Here is a 6502-nt window from a genome sequence, read left to right on the forward strand (position 1 = left end):
GAGGGGGAGTACAGGGGACTGGTGGAGAACTTTGCCGGATGGTGCAGGTCAGGACCAACCAGCTGCAGCTGAACACCACCAAAACAAAGGAAATGGTGGTTGACTTCAGGCGAACCACCCCGCCCCTGGTGTCTGTCTCTATCGAGGGGGAGACAGTGGAGACAGTCTGCACATACAAGTACCTAGGGGTACATCTGGACAATAAACTGGACTGGTCTGCAAACTCTCACGCACTCTACAAGAAGGGTCAGAGCAGGCTCTACTTTCTGAGGAAGCTGAGATGTCTGCAACAGACTCCTGCTGATGTTCTACCAGTCTGTCATGGCCAGTGTGCTCTCCTATGCTGTGACATGCTGGAGGGGTAGCATTAGGAAGAGAGATGCTGGACGCCTTGACAGGTTGGTGAGGAAGGCTGGGTCTGTTGTAGGCACAGAACTGGAGGCTCTCACTACCACAGCTGAGAAGAGGACACTGAGCAGGCTCTTCTCTATAATGGACAACCACAGTCACCCTCTGTGTTTGCCAGCCAGAGAAGCCTGTTCAGCTACAGGTTCTGCGCGATCCCCTGCAGGACAGACAGGCTACGGAGGTCCTTTGTCCCCAGGGCAATCCAGCTATCCAACACCACACAGAAAGAGACTGCCATAGGTGATTGGACTGCATAACCCCCCCCCAATAATCAGGAACAACTTCTCTGCACTAGGACTCTGCGCTTTTTCACTAGGACAATAGACACATACTGTGTGTGTGTGTGTGTGTGTGTGAGAGAGATCTGCCTTTTTGCTGAATGTATGGAAGAGCTATATGGTTGATATATGTGTAATGATGTGTGTATTGCCTTGTGTATTTTCTATTGATGTATGTTTGCTACTGGACACCTTAATTTCCCTCTGGATTAATAAATGATACTCTACTCTCTACTCTATGTCCTACTTTGCCCGGACTTCCAGTGTAGCCTAACTCCTGGCCAATTCCCACCTTCTCCACTCTTACAGCATAAGATGCCATCACTCACTTACCATGTAATACGCTGAACTACCCTAACTTCCGAATCAGTGTATTGAATGAAGCACTGTAGCCTACACTATAAACAAATATGCTTTGCTCTTTGCTAATGGCAGTTGTGTATGTATACATGTCAGCGGACAAGCTTCACCCTTATTCCAGGGATTTATTATGTTTTGTCTTACAGCCTTGTATGATTCGGAATAAGAATATGTTGAGAAATGGATGAAACAAAGTGTCCCTGACATAAAATAACAGAGTTCCACTGATTTTTCTTATTCATGTTCAAGTTCATGTTGTTCCTTCATTTAGCTAATACTACTACTGCTTTGATTACCCACTGAAGCCTCTTCCTGTCTGCCTCAGTGCAGGTCCCAGCGGGCTCTCAATACAAGGTCTTCAGCAGTTTGGTGTCTAGATTGTTCAATCTGGACAATGTGGTGGTCCTCCTCACTGTTGGGCCCATGCCAGGATTGCTGGAGATTACAGTAAAATACACCCTGACATAGCCTACAGTTAAGAGTGAACATGTCAGACCCTGTAATGTGACCTTGCATTTTGCTCCTTTGAAGCCAAAATGTTGCAGGTGTGCGGACAAAGTGGAGTAAACAAAGTAAACAAAATATTAATAAAGACATGTGGGGGGGGGGTGTCTCTATTCTTTTTCAGCTCCCGCTGTATCTCTAGCTCATTTAATACTGTATAATGTACCTGTCACATCTATCTGAAACTGATCCTTCCATTTGAGTTTTTGATTTTTCTGTTGTTGTTCCCAGCTTGTTGTTGTTGTCGTCGTTTTATTATTCTGTCTAGTCTTGTCTTTTGTATGTCTGCTTATTGAAAAAATTAAACACATTAAAAAAAAAACCTCACTGTTGTCTATATTCATAGACAGCCTCGCTTTCAATATAACACACGCACTCGCATTCTATAATTGCCATCAGAAAATTATATGAAAACAATATAAAACATCTTTTAAGAAAAAAAAAAGACGGTTGTTTATTTTGTTTAAGGTTTGTAGATGCAATGTTCAGCTAGAAATGAAAGGCTAGCCTCATCTTTTGTCATATTTGGCTGTGGTCACTTTTTTTAAGCGTAATATAATTTTATATAGGCTATCACGTTCTCCCAAACAACCAGCTGTTGTAGTTTCACTTAACTAAAATAAATGCAGCCTACTACCTACAATGGGTGTATAAAAAGCGGAAAATATGTTTGATATTAAATTAGCACGCTAATTTTATTTTGGCGTTACTTCCGCTTCCGGTCTGCCTGCCGTCATGTTCGAACGTAAGAAACGAAAAATGAAAAAAGTAATTTCCAAAAACCAAATTTGGGTCGTAATTTGATTTTGTTTTTTTCGTTTTTTGTTTTTTTATGAAATCAACAAAATCCGTTTTTTTGCCGTTTTTTCGTTTTTGGTTTAAAACGAAAAAAGGAAAAAGGACAGCTACTTCCGTTTTTCGTTTTTTCGTTTTGACAGAAAAACGGATTATACTTTAGTACCCGGACCCATAAACCTCTTTAAATGACCTTGTATGAGAAAGAAACACAGGAATAGACTTCTTTTGCGGAGTTAAGACGGAATTCGGATATTTGCTATAAACACCAATTCCTTCAGTCAAAACAAGTTCAAACTCCTTTGTCCTTTATATATATCCATTCTAACTAGGTTCCATTCATAAACCTCTTTAAATGACCTTGTCTGAGAAAGAAACACAAGAATAGCCTTCTTTTGCGGAGTTAAGACGAAATTCGGATTTTTGCTATAAACACCAATTCCTTCAGTCAAAACAAGTTGAAACTCATTTGTCCATCATATATATCAATTCTAAGTAGGTGCCATGCATAAACCTCTTTAAATGACCTTGTATGAGAAAGAAACACAGGAATAGCCTTCTTTTGCGGAGTTAAGACGAAATTCGGATATTTGCTATAAACACCAATTCTTCAGTCAAAACAAGGTCAAACTCCTTTGTCTTTCATATATATAAATTCTAAGTAGGTCCCATGCATAAACCTCTTTAAATGATCTTGTATGAGAAAGAAAAACAGGAATAGCCTTCTTTTGCGGAGTTAAGACGAAATTCGGATTTTTGCTTATAAACACCAATTCCTTCAGTAAAAACAAGTTCAAACTCCTTTGTCCTTCATATATACCCATTCTAACTAGGTTCCATGCATAAACCTCTTTAAATGACCTTGTTTGAGAAAGAAAAACAGGAATAGCCTTACTTTGGCGAGGTAAGGCCAAATTGGTATTTTTGCTATAAAATGAATTCAATCAGTCAAAACAAGTTCAAAGTCATTTGTCCATCATATATATCAATTCTAAGTAGGTTCCATGCATAAACCTCTTTAAATGACCTTGTATGAGAAAGAAACACAGGAATAGCCTTCTTTTGCGGACTTAAGACGAAATTCGGATATTTGCTTATAAACACCAATTCCTTCAGTCAAAACAAGTTCAAACTCCTTTGTCTTTCATATATATCAATTCTAAGTAAGTTGCATGCATAAACCTCTTTAAATGACCTTGTATGAGAAAGAAAAACAGGAATAGAATTACTTTGGCAAGATAAGGCCAAATTGGTATTTTTCCTATAAAATGAATTCCTTCAGTCAAAACAAGTTCAAACTCATTTGTCCATCATATATATAAATTCTAAGTAGGTACCATGCATAAACCTCTTTAAATGACCTTGTATGAGAAAGAAACAAAGGAATAGCCTTCTTTTGCGGAGTTAAGACGAAATTCGGATTTTTGCTTATAAACACCAATTCCTTCAGTCAAAACAAGTTCAAACTCCTTTGTCTTTCATATATATCAATTCTAAGTAGGTCGCATGCATAAACCTCTTTAAATGACCTTGTACGAGAAAGAAAAACAGGAATAGAATTACTTTGGCAAGATAAGGCCAAATTGGTATTTTTCCTATAAAATGAATTCCTTCAGTCAAAACAAGTTCAAACTCATTTGTCCATCATATATATAAATTCTAAGTAGGTACCATGCATAAACCTCTTTAAATGACCTTGTATGAGAAAGAAACAAAGGAATAGCCTTCTTTTGCGGAGTTAAGACGAAATTCGGATATTTGCTTATAAACACCAATTCCTTCAGTCAAAACAAGTTCAAACTCATTTGTCCATCATATATATCAATTCTAAGTAGGTTCCATGCATAAACCTCTTTAAATGACCTTGTATGAGAAAGAAACACAGGAATAGCCTTCTTTTGCGGACTTAAGACGAAATTCGGATATTTGTTTATAAACACCAATTCCTTCAGTCAAAACAAGTTCAAACTCCTTTGTCTTTCATATATATCAATTCTAAGTAGGTCGCATGCATAAACCTCTTTAAATGATCTTGTATGAGAAAGAAACACAAGAATAGCCTTCTTTTGCGGAGTTAAGACGAAATTCGGATTTTTGCTTATAAACACCAATTCCTTCAGTCAAAACAAGTTCAAACTCCTTTGTCCTTCATATATATCCATTCTAACTAGGTTCCATGCATAAACCTCTTTAAATGACCTTGTTTGAGAAAGAAAAACAGGAATAGCCTTCTTTTGCGGAATTAAGACGAAATTCGGATTTTTGCTTATAAACACCAATTCCTTCAGTCAAAAAAAGTTCAAACTCCTATGTCCTTCATATATATCATTTCTAAGTAGGTTCCATGCATAAACCTCTTTAAATGACCTTGTTTGAGAAAGAAAAACAGGAATAGCCTTACTTTTGCGAGTTAAAGCCAAATTGGTATTTTTGCTATAAAATGAATTCCTTCAGTCAAAACAAGTTCAAACTCCTATTTCCTTCATATATATCCATTCTAAGAAGGTTCCATGCATAAACCTCTTTAAATGACCTTGCTTGAGAAAGAAAAACAGGAATAGACTTCTTTTGCGGAGTTAAGACGAAAGTCGGATTTTTGCTTATAAACACAAATTCCTTCAGTCAAAACAAGTTTAAACTCCTATGTCCTTCATATATATCCATTCTAAGAAGGTTCCATGCATAAACCTCTTTAAATGACCTTGTTTGAGAAAGAAAAACAGGAATAGCGTTACTTTTGCGAGTTAAAGCCAAATTGGTATTTTTGCTATAAAATGAATTCCTTCAGTCAAAACAAGTTCAAACTCCTATTTCCTTCATATATATCCATTCTAAGAAGGTTCCATGCATAAACCTCTTTAAATGACCTTGTTTGAGAAAGAAAAACAGGAATAGCCTTACTTTTGCGAGTTAAAGCCAAATTGGTATTTTTGCTATAAAATGAATTCCTTCAGTCAAAACAAGTTCAAACTCCTTCGTCTTTCATATATATATAAATTCTAAGTAGGTACCATGCATAAACCTCTTTAAAGACCTTGTATGAGAAAGAAAAACAGGAATAGCCTTACTTCGGCGAGTTACGGCCAAATTGGTATTTTTGCTATAAAATGAATTCCTTCAGTCAAAACAAGTCCAAACTCCTTTGTCCTTCATATATATCAATTCTAAGTAGGTCCCATGCATAAACCTCTTTAAATGACCTTGTATGAGAAAGAAAAACAGGAACAAAATTACTTTGGCAAGTTAAGGCCAAATTGGTATTTTTGCTATAAAATGAATTCCTTCAGTCAAAACAAGGTCAAAATCCTTTGTCCTTTATATATATCCATTCTAACTAGGTTCCATGCATAAACCTCTTTAAATGACCTTGTCTGAGAAAGAAAAACAGGAATAGCCTTACTTTGGCGAGTTAAGGCCAAATTGGTATTTTTGCTATAAAATGAATTCCTTCAGTCAAAACAAGGTCAAACTCCTTTGTCCTTCATATATATCCATTCTAAGTAGGTTCCATGCATAAACCTCTTTAAATGACCTTGTTTGAGAAAGAAAAACAGGAATAGCCTTACTTTTGCGAGTTAAAGCCAAATTGGTATTTTTGCTTTAAAATGAATTCCTTCAGTCAAAACAAGTTCAAACTCCTATTTCCTTCATATATATCCATTCTAAGAAGGTTCCACGCATAAACCTCTTTAAATGACCTTGTTTGAGAAAGAAAAACAGGAATAGCCTTACTTTTGCGAGTTAAAGCCAAATTGGTATTTTTGCTATAAAATGAATTCCTTCAGTCAAACCAAGTTCAAACTAATTTGTCCTTCATATATATCCATTCTAACTAGGTTCCATGCATAAACCTCTTTAAATGACCTTGTTTGAGAAAGAAAAACAGGAATAGCCTTCTTTTGCGGAATTAAGACGAAATTGGTATTTTTGCTTATAAACACCAATTCCTTCAGTCAAAACAAGTTTAAACTCCTATTTCCTTCATATATATCCATTCTAAGAAGGTTCCATGCATAAACCTCTTTAAATGACCTTGTTTGAGAAAGAAAAACAGGAATAGCCTTACTTTTGCGAGTTAAAGCCAAATTGGTATTTTTGCTATAAAATGAATTCCTTCAGTCAAACCAAGTTAAAACTAATTTGTCCTTCATATATAT

Source organism: Odontesthes bonariensis, chromosome 4 (genome assembly GCF_027942865.1).
Source record: "Odontesthes bonariensis isolate fOdoBon6 chromosome 4, fOdoBon6.hap1, whole genome shotgun sequence".
Taxonomy (NCBI): domain Eukaryota; kingdom Metazoa; phylum Chordata; class Actinopteri; order Atheriniformes; family Atherinopsidae; genus Odontesthes; species Odontesthes bonariensis.